This window comes from Lissotriton vulgaris, chromosome 2_1 (genome assembly GCF_964263255.1).
Source record: "Lissotriton vulgaris chromosome 2_1, aLisVul1.2, whole genome shotgun sequence".
In the NCBI taxonomy this organism is placed as follows: Eukaryota; Metazoa; Chordata; class Amphibia; order Caudata; family Salamandridae; genus Lissotriton; species Lissotriton vulgaris.
In genome coordinates this window covers 392,653,856-392,670,115 of record NC_141687.1, presented here as the reverse complement: position 1 = coordinate 392,670,115, position 16,260 = coordinate 392,653,856, and the positions used below count along the sequence as shown (strand labels likewise).

Below are 16,260 nucleotides of genomic sequence, written 5' to 3'. Positions count from 1 at the left end.
CGTTTGCCCTATTTTTGGCCTACCACATGTCATCAAGACCGACAATGGGCCCCCATTCCAGGGCAGCGAGTTTAGAGACTTTCTAACACGCCTCGGGGTTAAGCACCACTGGATAACCCCTCAATGGCCATAGGCAAATGGCGAAGTTGAACGATTTATCCGCACGACCAACAAAGTCTTGCGGATAGCAACAGCAGAAAACACGGATCCAGAACCTGCGCTGCAACAATTCCTGAGGGAATATCGCAGTACACCCCACTGCACGACTCAGCGGTCTCCATGGTCGCTCATGCTAGCAGGACCTCGTCGAGACATGCTCTCCATGGCTGAGTGCTGGAGCCAGGAACCATACGACCCAACGAGTACCCAAGCAAAAAGACAGGAGACCAACGATAGAGCAATCCGGCGATGCAAAGCGAAAACTCGCATCATATTGCCTGGGTGCTCTGTGCTGCTACGGAATCGCTGGAGCGCAGGGAAGTTTCAAACTCCCTTCGAACCCCGTGTGTGGATCGTGAAGTCAACTAAGGGAACAGAGTTACTGTGGAACGAGACGGCGAGACCGTAACAAGAAACGTCTCGTGGTTCAAGAAAGTTCCAGCCGCAGACAGAACCCAACACGTGGCAGATCAGTCAAGACCCACGGAGATACAGTTTGATGAGACCGAAAACAATGTAGATGAAATTCCTCTGTTAAGACCTGCGGAGTCACCGTTGTCCGAATCTCACAGTCCTGACCATCAGGCCCATGGCGCGGGACCTTCAAGTCCACTAATCCAACGCTATGCCCACCAGCATCCGTATAGCCTCAGGCCGAATCCCCGGCCAAACCAAAGACTGGCAGATTTTGTTTGTTAAAAAAATCTTTGACATTATTTTGTTTCATCTACCAATTTGGGAAGGGATGTAGCAGTCTAGTTGTTCACCCGGCTGGGTGGAGACCCGGAACAAGAACCACACAATGTATCACTGTCTGGCCAGGCGTGGCCAGAGAGCTTAAATAAAGGGGCCGGGGTCGCTCTGGACTTCCGGTCCAGACCATCTACCACAAGTGTCTGTGTATTCACCGTGTGTGCAGGGGCGACCCATATCTTGAGTGTGCCTGAATGATTGTGGCCCCCGAGCTTTCCCCTACAAACTTTACAATTACTATTAAGGAGGTGGACGGATTTGCCTCAGTGTGAATATTCCCTTTGTGCTGCCTGGGGCTAAAGATTCCCAGGCACCAAAAAGCGTGAGTCTGGTCACAGCACAATGTAAGAGCTGTGCTGTGACCAGACTCTTTGTGCATCAGGCCCTAAATGTTCTTTTTTAATTAAATTATTTTACCTTTTATAAAATGTTCAGTATATTAAAAAAAAAAGCCAGTCTAGTTGTACCTGGCTGTTTTATTTGCGAGCCACTGGCAATATTTGTGTTTCTATGAAAACTAACACTTGTTAAATAGTGTTCAGACTTTCAAGCGTTGCTTAATCTGTACAAAACATTTTTATTCTGCTACAGGAAGTGGCAACTGCTTCGCCAGGTTGAAGATTTTCTACAATTGCATAAGATCTCATCAAAGCAACATGGTCTACTTTCAATATGACTTCTGGAGATGTTGGTTGGTCAAGCCGCCATGATGTCACCCACGAGCTCACTCAAACTGTTGTGGCAGGATGTTCCTACATCAGATCAGACCTCCTGTTTTTTTTTAAAGATGGTTTTGTTAGATTTTCAAATTTTGCTCTTTTAGTGCAAATAACTGTTGCTCGATGGAACACTATGCAAACATCATATAGCAATGAGTCCGACGATTTACAAGTGCCCCATAATTTGTGATTTTACATAGCAAGATATACTAGATCTTGACTAGTACATTTGGGGCCATATTATCAAGAAAGGGCGATACATTATTGGTGCTTTTATCGGCAGGAAACTGCCGCTAAAGAGGCGATAATGGGCTTGATAATATGCCCTTGTGAATTCCCATAGAAGCCCAGGTTCTGGTGTTAGTTAACTCGGGCTTATGTGGGAATTCACTAGAGCATATTTTCAAGCCCATTATCGCCTTTAGCGGCAATTTCCTGCTGATAAAAGCGGCGATAATGTATCGCCCTTTCTTGATAATATGGCCCTTGGTCCTAAAGACAACACAGCGATATAGTTGCTAGATGCATGTTTTAAGCCTATTACACAATTAGCTCCAAAGTAACAGCTGTGGAAAATACCTGGAAAGAAGAACTGAAGAAAAATAAAAATATCATATAAACGATCAAAAACCCAAATTTCCTGAATGCCGCAACTTGTCTTGTAGAGTTATTTCCCAGGTCCCTGCCTTGGGGGACGTGTGGTAAGGGTCTTGCTGAATCGCTCCCTGACATCCGTTCACATAGGTTTGCATTTTGGTGACCCAGCAACACCGGGCAGAGGTAACTGTCTACTATAAGTGGTTCAGAGGAGGTGGTCAAACCCTTCAAGCTGTAACGGTCAAGGGACTACTGCTGCAGGACAGTCAAGTATCACACTTCGCCTCTATTTTCTAGCAGCGGCTTCGCTGCAAAAGCGGAGGAGCATCACCCCACTGCTCTAAGAGCAGTGCAAAGAAAAAATAAAATGATAATAACCAAACGTTATTATAATTTAATTTTTACTCTGGCTGCAAGCTCCATGTTAGGGGGGTTGGGCGTGGCTGAACTCCCGTGACCCAGAGGGAGGAGGAGTGGCTGCTGCACCTTAAGTGTGCATGATGGCTTGGCTGACCATCTAGGGCCGGCCAAACCATCATGTGCACTTCGCATGTTCTCCACAAGCTGTATTATATAGCCTTGGTGGTGATCATGCACAGCCTCCCAGTCCCTGTCAGAGGGCCGAACCACAGCGCTCAGACCAATCATGACGCTGCTGTAAGGCAGTGTCGTGATTAGCTAGGTGATTCTGGGTGCTTACGGGAGGCAGGATACAGCAAGGACGGAGAAGAGGCAGCAGCTGGTGACCCACAGGTAAGTTTTTCTTTTTTTCTAACTCCCCTGCTACCCCCGTGACCTACCAGCCACCACTGCTATTTTCTCCAGCTGTGAATGCCACAATGCAAAACTTTCCCCTCTTCCACCCCTGTTGGTGGAGGCTGATCACACCGTCACCTATGGATATACCCATCTCAAGGTATCTCTCCTCAAGTCATGAATTGAGGGCGTCATTGCTGCCTTCCACGTCATGGTGATGCAGCTTTTTGGAGGAATAAAAGCTAAGTCTTTTAAGGCGCACACATGCTTCGACATTTTGGTGCGGGCTACCACATCGAGGAGGCCATGGCAGCACTGTAATTAAGGCTTCTTCCATAGAGGCGGGTAAGTAGCCCAGTCGCTTAGATTCCTCACATACCTGTAACCATCTAGGGGCCAGCCTAGAGCTATAAGTGGCATATAAGTCTACCAGGATCCCATCTGGTCTCAGTGCCCTGGACCTGGCCAAATTCTGTAATGGGCAATTGGCTTCATGCAAATGTAAGGGTTCACTCAATTCTAGTCGCTGGACATCATTCACTCTTGGGAGTGGAAGGTGTTTGAGATATTGGTGTACCCGGGAACACTTTGTGTCCTGTGGGGATTCATATAATGTTTGATAATAATGTCTAAACACTGCACTGAACCCCCTTTGGGTGTGATTATCTTTCCAGTGATGTCCTATAAAGCCCTCACCACTGTTTTAGGGGTCTCTGCCTTAAGGAGCCACGCTAATTCCAGACCCGCTTTATCCCCCTCAGTGGGATTTCTAGCAATATGTTCCTTGCAATTCAAGTTACCCAGGTGTTCCAATAGTGTTTGGTATTCTTCCCAGACCCATACCAGTTTATGTCTAGAGTGTACCTGTATGACAGAGCTAATTTCTAATTTGCGTATTCGCTCCTCTAGTGTCTCCAGTCCTCAGAGTAGAGCTTGTTCACCCTGTGAATAGTATGTCAAAAGTGACCCCTCCCCACCACATTGAATCCGTGATTTTAGTTAAAAGTGTCTATTATTAGCACAGTGTGTGTGTGATACTGCAAATAACGATGTAATTTTGTTTTCCGTTACCACAGAGCCTCTGATCTCTTTTGTAGATGTTGTTAGTAATCCAAAAGCAATAACGTTACTTCAACAAGGTATCGGAGGGAGTTCTGCAGGGCTACAATAGCTTGTCTTTCACATTCAGCGCTGGTGCATTGAACTGAGTTCACCTGTGGGTGCGAAAGCAAACCTTGTAGAACTACTCCAAAGTCATAGTTTACGCACACCTGCTCCCCCGATGTCTTCCCAAACAGGAAACTTTTTTTTATTAAAAAAGCAACAGCAGTTCCTTAGCGGAACACTAACTGATTTGAAAGAAAACCTTGCAGTTTGTGAATGCAGATGCAGGCATGTTACTTGCTGGCCACTATCTACAGAGGGTAGTGAGCTACCCAATAAATATTCATTAGGTGCATCATTCTGAGACCCCCTGCAAATAAGTCACATTGCAATAAGACATGTCGCAAATAATCGGTGCACAGTCTGCTACCTTTCTCTTTGTACACTGGGGAGTAAATGCGATCATAATATGTGTTAGCTGCAGCCCCAAAATGCTGAATGAGAGGATGCGCTGGGCACGAAAAATGAAAATTATTGTATGGATGGGACTTCTCTGTTTGAGGAGGAGACCTTCAAAATACTTGGGATTCTAAGCAAGATAAGAGCGTTGTGAATGGGGGAAGCGGAGGTACACAGACACAGACTCAGCCAACTTGACTACTTTTAAAGTTATCAAGTAACCCAAGTGGAGTTAATAACAGCAAGAACGACTTTCTGTATTAAAACACAATGTTAATTACTGACAAACAAATGTTACCAAACCCCACCCACTGAACTTTACTTCTTTCTCAGTTAGATGGAGGGCTACAGATGCAAGTCTGTTTTATAAATGCGCAGAGACCTGTAATTATCGTTTCACCTCTCTCTCTTGGTGGTATTGCTGCACAAACAGGAAATGTCACAAAATTTCAGGCACGAGGGGGCTCGAAAGAAGGCGACGTTCATGTGCTAGAAATTGCTTCCTTGAAGGTTGCACTTACCTTGCGACGTACCTTTTTCACCCCTGAGATTAAAAAAACACCCCCTCAGGCATCGCCGTGCATGTCTGCAGGTCACGGGACGCTCTCCCGGCTGAGTTGTCTGGGTCACATCCGCTCAGGGCCAGGGAGAAGACAGGAAGTTGTAAATGCTGTTCACTGATCACTTCCTGCTGGCCTGCCTCTGCATGCTCACTACTGGAAGTGAGGGCGTGCAGCTGGCTTCTTGCCGAGTTTCACAATGGCTTGTTTGAACTCAACTTTAAAGGTCAGTAGAGAGCATTACAGGGGGCTCGAGGTAGCCTTATTGTCCTTGTTAGACAGAACTCACAGAAATCACATTCTTGGCCCCACCCTCGCACAGAATACACATACCTAAACATCAACCTAATACATTGGTATTTCTTGAACTTTTCTCATCCCTTAAACAAAAGCAGCCCTTGTTGACTCCAGCGTCTTATCCCGGGCCCTGGCATCTTCCCAACTGCTTTGGCCTCCACATTTTTGTTGGTCTCCAGAATCACTGCTTCATCACCAACAAGCCAACCAGCTAAATGGACCAGTGCAGCCTTAGCTCAAAACCATCTTTGCACCAGACTAACCACCAAACGGATCACTGAACTATATCATTTGACACAAATATTGTGTCACAAATATTGTTTACCATTATATTGTGTCTCTATACTTATAATGATAACTACAAAAATATCCTAAACAAAATATCGTTTAACTCTACTATCCTTGAAACACATCCCCACCAAAATTTTAGATATATATAGTTTAGAGTACTAATACTTAAATATTTTACAATATAACATAAAATAATGTAAATTACATAAATTCCACAAAGACTGAGTACATATATACATAAATTCTTATATGAGCACATACATGTATATGTATGTGTGTTTATATATAGGAATAAATAAGTGTAAAAATTATTAAAAAGATCTATATTATATCAAATGTATTTTGTCAAATTTAAAAAATTTACTACACATCCACCAGTTAATCCCACCATCTTTCAACTGTCAAGTCTTGCTCATAGTTAGTGTGTCCATCTTCAGTTTCAGCTATATATACACACATCCAACTCAGCCATTAAGGTGTATTGTGGAAGTTGTAGTTAGCAAGGCAACATTTTCCTTCACAAAAATAATATATACATGCATAATAACACTTCATTGCTATGGAGGCATAGTTGTATGGCCTCTTACAACATTATCCATGAGCACAGAATTCTCGAGAATAATCATGTCTACGAGATAGATTAATTCATTCATAATGCAGATCCAGCTCAATTTCACAGTATGGGGGAATCATGACTGCAATGTATGCTCATCATCTCGCCGGTACATCATTATACTTATTGGCAGTATTTAACCCAGATGTCAGTCGGGGTGGATATCATACATCATGTATTGGCTAGGTGCCAGTGGGGCTTCATTGTTTGGTCTATATAATTGTAGTATAGTGTATATAGGTGGGGGTATCCAGTTTGCGGTCACTCCAAGCCAGACTGTCGAAGATACTGTTGTGGCTATGAGTCAGGTTAAGTACCTGCATACTCGGAGAGGCAGCTATATACCATCCCTACTCAATGGGCTTACCCCTATTTGTCTTCTACATGCAGCTGTTGTTTTTACACATATTGTGATTATCTGTCCGTTAAGGAATCAGAGGTGTACTGCAAGTCTTCAATATTGCAGTGTACATAAGTGCCCATGTATAGTCATATTTGTGTCATATCTCCAATGTATGGTGATTGTTAGTAAAAACATATGATGATGTACCCATAGTAAAGCTATGTCAGAAAAGACCTATTCCCAATTAAATTTGCCAGATATTACAGCTCAGATTGACCGATGCACTGCGAATCCCAACAGCAGTCACCCAATTTCTTACAGGAGTATTGTGGAGCACCTCATATCCTTGTTTAACATCAGTTCATATACACAACTGTGTTTTCTTCACGATTCATCAATCAGACCAATCCAATTTGAGCACATATGTTCACAAGTGAACATAGAGTTCCTCCTCCTCATTTAATCTGTGTGGTGCCTTCATTCTCAGTCTTTTAATAACACGTGACTCCAGTTGTCTCAATTTGAGGACTCTATTCCATCCACTCTCATTCTTAGGTATGCTCACTATCCCATAGCAGCCCATACTTTGCCAGTCTATCTCGGGATGTGTAGGAGATGTTTGGCCATGGCATAGTTCAAATTTCTGTTCTGCACTGCTCTAATGTGCTCTAGTATGAGTTTATTCAGTCGGCAGATGGTACTGATATATATATATATGGGATTGTTTGTACATAGTAACATTGGCAATTGGTATATTTGTAAATAGTATTTTAACATATTTATTGCGCAAATTTGCACATTTGTAAGGATTATTTGTCGCTTAATAATTGTGACAATTGGGGTTAACAAAACATTACAAAAAATACAAAAACACAATGAATGTAAACCACATTGGTTAATATATCTAGTCCAGGCTGAAGTATTTTCTCTATTTCTACAGGCTTGGGACCATGTGACCGGACCGGCACTACAAATCACAGTGTGTTAAATGACCATGTCATGTGATCAAGGGCTCCAGGGCCCGAAACGCGTCATGGCAACCATGAGGGTGCACAGGGTGAAATAAAGACGCTTTAAAACAACCTCATCGGGTCCGTCTTCGTTATTTGGCTTTTACTGAATATCGAAGTTCCAGTCATATATATATATATATATATATATATATATACATATATATACTACTATAATAAAGGAAGAACTTTCAGCCTTTGAGGCGGGTAAACTCAGGAACCACAGCGCCAATCCACACACCCGATACACCGTTGGAATCGTCAGGGTGTGTAGATGGTTATAGGCTATATAATTTTTTTTTTTAAACGTTATTTAAAAAATTTACAGTAAATAAAAAAGTAGTCCCTCCGAATAAATAAATAAAACATAAAAATATTAGCAATTCAAAAACAAAATATTAAGTAAATTACCAAATAGCATATAAAACAATTAAACACAAAAACTCAATTACTAAAAAAGAAAAATGTACATTAAAAATGTAAAAAATAATTTACATTAAAACAAATAGATAGATAAAAAGTAAAAATATATATAACCAATAATAAGAAAGTGTTGGAGTCTGTAGATATTAAATATGCCATCCCCACTTCGGTTTATATAACAGCAGGGAAACTAGTGGACGTCGAAGGGGTTAAATATATCATTCTCATCCGAAACAGCATAACAGGAGGGAAAGTGTTGGACTTAGGAGTGGATAGATTTACTATTCCCACTCCAAACACCACAACACTAGGGAAAGTGTTGGACTTCAGAGGGGTTACATTTACTTGTCCCACTCCTGTCTAAGCAACAGTAGGGAAAGCGTTAGACTTCAGGCGGCTTTGATTTAATATTTCCACTCCAGTCTTAGCAGCAGTAGGGAAAGCATTATATTTTAGAAGGGATAGATTTACTTTTCCCACTTCAAATAGCACAACAGTAGGGAAAGTTTTGGACTTCAGAGTTGTACGATTTACTATTCCTACTCCAGCCTGTGCAACAGTAAGGAAAGGTTGGACTTCAGAGGGGTTACATTAACTATTTCCACTCCAGTCTAAGCAACAGTAGGGCAGGTACTTCACTTCAAATACATTTTATATTTAAATAACCCTATTAATTTTGAAAAAATAATACATTCCCAATCTAAACATTATTCCTTAACATTAAATATATATTAAAACAAGAATTAAACAATTTACAAAATTAATAATAGACTAACTAATCAATTGAAAAATCATTTACTATTTTAACAATAATTATTTACTTTTTTAATAATTTCATTATTTAAAAAGAATATTTTTAAAATAAGTATTAAATTATTACTTAATTAACTTTCCATCCTATGCACCTACAAACAAAACTAAAATAAGCTGATCACAATTTACATTGAATAATTTTACAATTGAATAATTAACCATTATTAATGAATTGTTAATTATTTATTACTTAACTTCTCTCCCTACACCCCTACAAACCCAGGAGCCCGCACCTAAAATAGAACAAAAAATATATACTTATCACACATCCATTGAATGGCCACTTTAATGACCGTAATGTATAATATTTCTTTCATAGCTTACATCCTTAGATTCTTTGCTATGTCAGAAAACCTTTTCCCACTATAGGTCTAAAACCTTTCATGCAAAATTGAAATTGGGTACCTTCTGGTTAGTTCGTCTCCTTTCTTACTTCAGAGTGACCTTCTACTTACCTTCCAACCTCTGTATGCCTTCTATTTCTGAGTATAGTCTTCTCTCTGTTTCATGCTTGTCAGCCTTAATCTCTTATTGCGATTCTGCGGCCAGATGTCTTCTGCCAGTTAGTCTCCAGCTTCGATTTGCATGTTCCTTTGCAAGGTTATATACCGATTCTTCTTTGATGGGTGTGGGTTGGTTCAGATCCATGTCGGCAGCGTGGGTCTTGGAGAGTTCCATTGAGTGCCCAAAACTGAGGATGTCCTACATCGCCATGTTGGGTACTTGAAGTATCCTCTCCCGGAGTTTAAAAGAGGCACACCCTTGGATGACCTGTGCTTTCATTTCATCCCCTTTCGTTAGGGCTTGAAATGTGCTCTGATGGCATTCTTTAGAGTGATGTAATTTAGCGGGGCCCAGCTTCGACAACAGTTTTTGAGAGTCAGTGAACTTCAGTGCCACCTAAATGGAGAAGCATGGCTCGTTTTCTGTCAGCACTTGTCTCAGCTGCCTCAAAGTATGCCTGTTCCCCCCCAGGCTTTCCAGCGGGTAGCCTGCGATGGTGGTGGCCCAGTGACTGTGAAAGGTTCTAAGTCAGGGATGGAAGACATCGCAAGGTGATCACGGAGGTGAGGGAGATGTCATTCTGACACTGAGGCTGTAGGGTGCTGAAGCAGCAGTAGGTGGAGCACCCTGGGCATGTGCAATGTGAGACGGTGATGCCGGCAACAGTCAATATGTTGGGGGGTGGGTTGCCTGGAGATGGTGGAGAAGGGATGAACAGTGCCCTCTTTATGTGTTTGAGGTCCTGCAAAGCTGAGGAATACAGGTGGCAAACAGTGCTGAGGCCGATATCATGAGTCTGGGCTGGTGACCACCCAAAAGCAAAGTCTTAGCCTCTTGGTGGGCAAAAAGCAGCCTGTGTCATGCAGCCCTTCATTTCACCCCACCGCCTCACCGAGCGACAGGGGCAATGGTTGCAAGGAGGGCTTGGTAGCCGCAAGGCAGCCTAGGGGAGGTATCAGGTCGCTTCAGTTAAGACACATTCACCCACGCTTTAACCAGGGCAGCAGGAGGGCGGTGGTAGTTGTCATCTAACAAGTGTGCTGTGGCGCAGAGAAGTTTGTTAAACAAAGCGTTAGGCCAAATGGCGACAGGGTATTATAGACCTTTTGGCGTCCCAATATTCAGGAAAGGGCATGTTTTGAACAGAATGTTCCGACTCATTCCCACAGACTTGTCTGCTCCCTGGTTATCCTTCTATGGGCTAGAACCCGAGACTGGAAGGGGCATCTTCTACCATCGATGTCCCAAATTCATTGATAGTCAATGCTGGGTTAGATGTACCTTGAAGGGTATGTTTACTTCTTGGCCTGTCCGACGCTTTGGGGTCAAACTGGGTTGGAGTACTAAGTCCACAGTCCTCAGGAACCACTCAGCATTCCTTCAATCCAAATAAGGGCAGTTAGCGATACATCAGTGAGTTGGTAACATACACCGGTTATTAGTGTCAGCATGGCCCGTGGGCACCAGCGCTTCACAAAAACATAGAGCTGCAACCAGCAGGGTACCAAGTGGCAAAAACCAGTTAATCGGTTGAATATATGTCTTTCCGGCCTTACAGCTGTGGGGAGCCAATTTCAACTAAGGGTACGCCCCGGTGAAAATTGTGTGCTTCTTAAGGTTCTCATGATCAATAAGGTTTGTGGTAGCACACCAAGCTGATTGTTTAAGGTGATCCTGTGCTGCCGTCCCAGGAAATTGGGGAACAAGGTGCAAGCACAAAAGATTATGTAATAGAGCATTTGGCACGTCCAGTGTTCAACTAATTTAATTTAGCGGGCAGGTTATTTTCCACCCCTGGGGCTGCTCAGTGTCGGCAGTGTGAAGCCCCCCTCCCCCCACCCCCCTATTCGTGAATATGCGAGGGTGGGGGTACGTAGGACTCGGTCAAATCCTTAATGTTAGGCTTCATATGACCAGCAGTGTACACTGTATAAAATCAGACTTTCTCTGAGCAGGTATGCCTGTGGGGTTTCACCACGTAGGGAGCTGAGCTGGTGTTCCCCATACGGATCAAGGGATGCTGGGCAAGGGCAGGAGGGACTCCCTTGCTCATTGTCACATACTTCTAGTTATGGACACTCAGGTGCGTCCGGATTTAGAAAGCAAAAGGACTGTGCAAATGCTAAAGTATAATCCTTCTCGCCCTTTAGCCTACAGTAGGCAGGCGGGTGTGGGAGTGATCAGCTGAAAAGTGGGCTGCTGTCCCTTAGATGTGGGGCACAGGTGTGCAGGACACACGGTGCTAGTTGGACGGCAGCTAGGTGAGATCAGCAAATTCAGGGGGTCATGTGAGCCAAAGTGTCCTTCCTGTGGATTGGCAGGGGTCCTGTAAATGAGAAGTTGCAGGTGAGAAAGGAGCTGTTTTGGTGGGGGGCTTTGTCGGCGACGGTGGCCGCCGCCAGAGCTGTAGCGGAGTTACAGGGCGATCTGGAAGCAAATGGGTACAGAAGGGTACCTCTGCACGGCACATAGGGGTATCCCTGGCTCTCCTAAAGGAAAAAGCTGAAAAAAGGAAGACGAGACTGTACGCTTGCTTCATAGACCTGCGAGCAGCCTTTGACAGAGTGAACAGAACCCGCCTATGGGAAAAATTAAGATCATGGGGTATCCCGAAGAAGCTACTGGAGTCTATTATAGCCTTGTATAGTAACACCTGGGCCAGAGTAAAATTGGGAGATGGTAGCAGCGTAACGGCTGAAATTAGAACACAACAAGGCTTAAAACAAGGCTGTGTACTGGCCCCAAGTTTATTCAACCTCTACATGGGAGACATTGTCAGTCACATGGAGATCGGAGAATGCCATCCACCCTATTTGTCAAACATTCCTATCCCCTTCCTGCAGTATGCAGATGACATTGTCGTTCTGAGTCAAACGCCAATAGGCTTGCAAAGGTCGATTAACAACTTGGTCACCTATTTGGAACACGAATGTTTGGAACTGAATAAAGACAAAACCTAAGTGGTCTGCATCGTGGATCCAAAAAAGCCAACATTCAAATGGTACGCAAATAGTACCCCAATAAAGGAGGAAACATCATACAAGTACCTAGGTCTGAAGTTGGAGCGAGGACAAACTAACAAAGAACACAAAATCGATCTAAAAGCTAAAGCACAGTCCCTGATCTATGCATATCGGCAACTACAAAAAAAACTAAGTTGTCCAAATTATACACACCTGCTGAAAGTGCTAAAAGCACAAACCCTACCCACTTTATCATACGCATTGGCCACCTGGTGTGGCAAAGAAGCAGGGCTGTTAAACAGCTTACAAACAAAGGTATACAAGACAGTCCTAAACCTCCCAAAATCGTCAGCACCGGTGCAGGTTCGTCTAGAATTTGGTCTTCTGAATCAGAAGTTTCGCAGTATGGGAACCTTTGTAAAACTCTGTCACAAAACACGAATGTCAGAAGACGGCTCATTGGACAACCTGTGCTGGAGAGAAATCGATACCCAGCAGAAACAGCACGTGCCGAACAGTTGGGGAGGTTTCCTGACCCAATCCCTGAACTGTATAGGAATTGAAGAAATTTGGGACACGAGGCCAGATAGATATACTTTTGACAAAATAGTAAACAAAGCGGTCAAATGGGAATCTTATCTGGAAGACAAAACAAGTACCGCAAAACGACGACACGGGTGGACTGTGATAAACTCATATTGCGGGATAAAGCCACAGACCTATCTGGAAAGCCACTTTAATAGTTCCCTAAAACAAAGATATATAAAACATCGACTAGGCTTACAGTTTTCAAAGGATTTGTTACCATCCTGGAAAAATTGTCACACTGACCCTCATTGTCGTCTATGTGGATATCAGAATGAAACATTAATTCACTTACTATGTGTTTGCCCGGTGCTTAAGGATTTGAGGAGACGGCTTTTAAAGAACATTTTTAATAAATTGAACATTCGAACATGTAGGCAAGCTGTAATTCGATGGCTAGATGGATCATCTCCTATGTTGGCCTGCAGGGGGGTTAAATACATGATGAAAGCCCAATCCCTCTTACAGCAAGCTGAACAGGGAATCATAGTATCAAACTGAAATACATGATATTTATTTTTCATATGGCTAACAGTCTCTAATAGTTAACATTATATAAGTGTTTTATGTTCTATGATGATCAAAATGCATTTTGTAATAATTTTTAATAATTTTATACAATAAAAATTGACTTGACTTGACATAGGGGTGCCAGAGCCCAGGAGCCTCATGGGAGGTTCCTGGAAACCGCGTCGGCGCCCTGTTAGTCCTTCGGGCGGTTGTGGGGTTAAACAACCGGGGGCTTGCCTTGCTATGCTTGGCCCTGAAAGGGGCGTGAGTAATAAGGGACCTGGTGTCACGTGATACGGGAGGAGGATCACCAGAAGTGGCAGCACAGATGGGGTTCGCCCCAGTGCTGCTTGGCTCATCAGGCAGGCAGGTGGCGAGAATGCTGCCTGCCCTTGGATCGCCCGTAGGATAACCCGCCATATTACATAACGTTGTATGTAATAAACCTGCAGAAGTTTATCCCAATAACAAAATCTGTGTGGTGTGTATTTTTTTGCATGCATGCTATGTGCTTGGGGGTGGGGAGTGTTGCCATGATGGTACTATGCGGCTGCCCGAGGCCACCACAGGAGGTCACTCAAGAGGGCGGCCCTCTAGAGGCATCGGGCACCCCACACCCCCCTCCTCCTGAGGGGGCAGGGACTCTGGTGGAGTCCCCGCCCTAGGCGCGGCGGTGCTGCATCATGTCCGGTGCACGAGGCGGGGTGAGGGGTATATAGGCCCCCCTCACCACGCTGACGACCTCTTTGTTGTCGCACTGGACACGCCATGGCCGCTGCCTCGCGGGACATACCGTCTTCCACCCTACCGCTTACCCATCGTGGATGGTGGTAGGAAGTATGGTGAGAATGTTGTAATCTTGTACTTTTTTCACTGCAGGCCGATCTGGAAGCAAATGGGTGCAGAAGGGTGCCTCTGCACCGCACATAGGGGTGCCAGAGCCCAGGAGTCTCATGGGAGGTTCCTGGAAACCGTGTTGGCACCCGTTAGTCCTTCGGGCGGTTGTGGGCCTGAACAACCGGGGGCTTGCCTTGCTACGCTCCGCCCTGAAAGAGGCGTGAGTAATAAGGGACCAGGTGTCACGTGATCCGAGAGGAGGATCAACAGAAAGGGCAGCACAGATGAGGTTCGCCCCAGCCTGCTTGGCTTATCAGGCGGGCAGGTGGCGAGAATTCTGCCTGCCCTTGGATTGCCTGTAAGATAACCCACCATATTACATAACGTTGTATGTAATAAACCTGCAGCAGTGTTTTCCAGTAACAAAATCAGTGTGGTGTGTATTTATTTGCATGCATGCTATGTGCTTTGGGGTGGGGAGTGTTGCCATGATGGTACTATAGGAAACACCTCATGGAGCAAAGGCCAGAACGAGTCAGTGCGGGGAGTGGTCGCCACTGGGGCGCACCAAACTCGTGGCAGCTCCAGATGCAGATGAGTCTAAGTTGCGGGAGTCACGCTCATGGGGGAGCTGCCGGACGAACTGCAGCGGCTTCCCTTTTCCGGCGAGCTCCATAGGGCACAGCAGACAGGCATGCCAAGGAACCAGACATCATAGCAGCTGACTGGGAGCAAGGGCCGCTGCACTGGGCAAAGCAGGCGGGCTCAAGGAGAGGCACCCAGCAGCCAGCCAAGGACAGAGAGTTCAGGTGCATGTGGGGGGCAATGCAGCCTCCTCAACGCCAGTATAGTGGCGCAGCAACACAACAACTTAACAGAATGTAGACAGATAGTTGGTAACTGCTTGTGGTCTCTAAACTGACCACACCCTTTTTTGCTGAACTATTTATTTTCAATCTGACGTGAGCGTCGGATTAAACCAAAACCATTTACACCCTCTGGTTGATATCCCAAACTCGCTCCGCTAGGGCACCCCATATGGTGTTGTCTGCAACATCGCAACACTAAAGTTGCCAGGAAACACAGTATGGGGCATCGCAGTGTGTCTGGAGGCACATAGCTGAAAACAACATTGTATAATATCGCCACCGGGCTAGAATGGTGAACGAGTGAAGACTAGGCTGACTGGAGCAATAAGTTTAGCAGAGAGCACAGAGGAGGGGACAATTTTGATGCTTAAAGAGAGTTGTCAATCTTTGCCATTAGGAGGGTATGGTAAGAGGGCGTCCAGGAGCACTGGGGAAAACACACAAGGTATGTTCACAGGACCTGAGGTAGAAAAAAATGCAAGAGCAACAGAGGTTAGAGACAGGATGGAAGGGAATGCAGGAAGATGGGAATGGGTGGCCCAGATATGGTTTTGTCCTTTTTTGGCACTGAGATTGACACAAACAGAATGTTGTTATTATTATTATGTTATTATCACTTAGTATAGCACAACAACCCACACCCATAGGTGCATCTTGGTGCTTCGTTACACAGGAACCTGCTACAAACTAAAACAACCAGGTCTTAAAGAATTTTAAAACTTTGCAAAGTCTGGACTGGGGCGGGTGTAATACGGGATTTGATTCCAGGCCGAAGGGGCGGTAAAGGATCTTCCTCCAAATCTAGAAGTACGGATGCATGGGGTTTTGTCGCTAGATCTGAGGTTTCTAGTGGGACAATAGTGACACAGTTTCTTCTTTAAGTGGCGGCTAGGGTGTAGACAAACAAGAATAGAGTAATGGTGGAGCACCTGGATAAGATGTTCCTGAACAAAGTTCAGTTGAGGGAGGTACAAATTTTGCTAGGCAAATTACATAGTTCCTGCTGAGTGGTGAGAGCATGCAGGACTTTCTGTAGGAGATTAGGCCTAGAACTGTTAGTTTTGTCCCTTCTGCACCAGCTGGTGTGCGGGTCGA

At 44.5% G+C, this 16,260-nt stretch overlaps 1 protein-coding gene across 1 annotated transcript in view; it reads right to left on the bottom strand.

Annotated features, from left to right (window-relative positions):
* Positions 1-5,189, bottom strand: part of LOC147730437 (caspase-8-like) — a 199,637-nt gene extending 194,448 nt beyond the window's left edge. The window contains exon 1 of the mRNA XM_086955249.1: positions 5,069-5,189. The gene's annotated coding sequence lies outside the window, so the exon portion shown is untranslated. The remainder of the gene's footprint in view (positions 1-5,068) is intronic.
* Positions 5,190-16,260: the final 11,071 nt, after the last annotated feature.